Below are 2,655 nucleotides of genomic sequence, written 5' to 3'. Positions count from 1 at the left end.
GCCATAGTAGGTCATTGTTCCTGTTAGCCAATATTTGGTAACACACTTGACACCGCCGTCATACATATGACATGGCAGTGTCATAACAGTGTCGTAACACAGTCATAGACGTGTTATAAACATTTTACAGCTGTTCTCATTAAGTGACATTTGGTTTTGGTAAAGACAGCCCAAACAATGTCAACTGGTCATGACCAAAAAACTGTGTCATGACAATGTTATGACACTGTCATGACATGCGTATGATGTCGGCGTCAAGTAAAATACAACCCAATATTTTCCCTAGTCATTATCATCTACATTTTTTTTTTCATTTTGCATTAGAGGTTAGCACCACTCATAAGAAAAGACAAGAGGCCTACCTGTTACCACAGTTCAACTAATCAGACACCCACAACAGTAACATTAATATGTTAAAGCACTCTCAGACAATAAGCAGATAGAAATGCTGAAATCTTTCAATTTATAAAGGACTCCATTTTCCACAAAGCCACAACAGATCACTTTAAGATAGTATGCAGAAAAACAAAAGGCAGAGTGAGCTTGGCTGCAGGTCACGCCACATTGACTGGAAACTCAACACGTCGATGACGGGGCATACAACACATATTTCAGCCACGACCTGAAGTACACTAGACACCATCAGACCAAAACCAAGCGCACACTCTCCCACATCAGGTCCACTGTAGACACAGTATTCTTCTTTGACACCTTCATAAAGATGACATGAGCCATGGCAGGAACATCAACGACACATTACTGATGTTCATCACTGTTGAAATAATATGTCATTTGGTTTTGTCATGACACCCAAACGATGTCAACTTCACATTGCAAAAAACAAATGACACATAATGACATTATTCATAAACATCAATAGTATGTGATGGCATTCTTATGCCAGTTGTATGACACCCTTATTTAGACCCCTTCAAATAAATTGTGACCGTTCAGCAGTTCTAATGTGATTGTAGTAGTAGTAGTAGTGTTTACAGTAGTTATTGCTTTATGAATACATGCCAGTTGGTTATACTCTGACCCAATTACTGTATGTAGTATATATTTGGCAACACTTTACTTGACGCCGGTGTCATATGCATGTCATTACAGTGTCATAATAGTGTCATGACACAGTCATAGATAGTCATAAACATTATGTCCATGTCATAAACATTTTTCCTTGGGTTGTCTTTGCCATAACCGAATGTCACTCAAGGGCAACAGTCATAAAATGTTTATGACATGGACATCATGTTTATGACACGTGCATAACTGTGCCATGACACTGTTATGACACTGTAATGACATGCCTATGACACCGGCGTCAAGCAAAGTGTTACCGATATTTGCCTGGCCTACCCATGCCATATGGATCTTGAAGAGGAGCCCTACTACACTACAGAGTAATGGTGCCAAGGGCTCGGCGGACCTCCTCTTTCGGATTTGCTACAACTTGGCCAACAACTGAAAAATCAGCCATAGTGATTTTTGTCCGTACTGTACATGTTCTTCTATGATTTGTTTCGTAATGTAGCAGTTATACAGCATGGTTGAAATACAGCACGTTTTGTCTAAATCATTAGCGGGGCCATGAACTCAGCGCCTCTGGCAGAATGGATTTAAATTCAAAACGATTTTTCCATTAACTGTCTCTGGAATCAAATAATCATACCAAGGTGATGTATGTTCTGAATGTGACTGCATTCACACTTCCCAGGTATAGTACAAAATGTTATAAATTCTGCCCTCGTTAAAAAATAGTGTCCAAGCCTCCACTGGCCAGAGTGGCAATAGATTATCACAACGATAAACTAAATATCGATGGCTATCTCCCGAGGGCCATTTTTAAATGGCTAAGTCACCGCCTTCTGTATTTTCTACTGCTCTGTTGCTGTGTTCCTCTGTTTCTGCGTTCCTGTGTTCATGTGCTCTCTCTCTCTCTCTCTCTCTCTCTCTCTCTCTCTCTCTCTCTCTCTCTCTCTCTCTCTCTCTCTCTCTCTCTCTCTCTCTCTCTCTCTCTCTCTCTCTCTCTCTTCAACCCTCGTCCCCAAATGTCATCAGACAGCCCCTGTGTGCATACAAATCAAAATTCTGAAACGGACACCTCATTAGTGCTTCCATTTCTCTTTTTTTTCTTCCCTTCTCTTTACCATATGTTTTTTTTTTCAACCCATTCCTCTGTGCACGCCAAACCCAAAAGCCAGAAGCCTTTCATATGAGTTACATCAAGTTACATCAAGGATATGACAGCCTGGCAGTGAGGGGGAGGTCACTATGTCACTGTCACTTTCTTGGGGAGCTGCTGGCGACACACAGAGAGTATGCGGCTCGCTGTAAAAAAAAACAAAAAAAACACGGCCCTCTGAACGTGTCCCCTCGCTCCATTAACGAGAGGTGCAAATTCGTCCCTCCTCCCATAGGCAATGTTGGCAGGCTGTCCTTGAAGAGTTGTGAGTCAACTGTAGAGAGCATCCGTGGTCTGGTTGGGGGGGGGGGGGGGGGGGGGTTGGGGCTTGGAAAGTTTGTGCTACCAATTAGGAAAGGGAGCATTTGCACATGCAGTTTCTAGATTCAACAAACATGTCAGCCTTGGTACAGTACATATCCCCTTTCATTTAAAAAAAGGAAAAGAAAAAAAGGTCTATCTTTGATATA

This window comes from Engraulis encrasicolus, chromosome 6 (assembly GCF_034702125.1).
Source record: "Engraulis encrasicolus isolate BLACKSEA-1 chromosome 6, IST_EnEncr_1.0, whole genome shotgun sequence".
NCBI lineage: Eukaryota > Metazoa > Chordata > Actinopteri > Clupeiformes > Engraulidae > Engraulis > Engraulis encrasicolus.
This window is presented reverse-complemented; position numbering follows the sequence as displayed.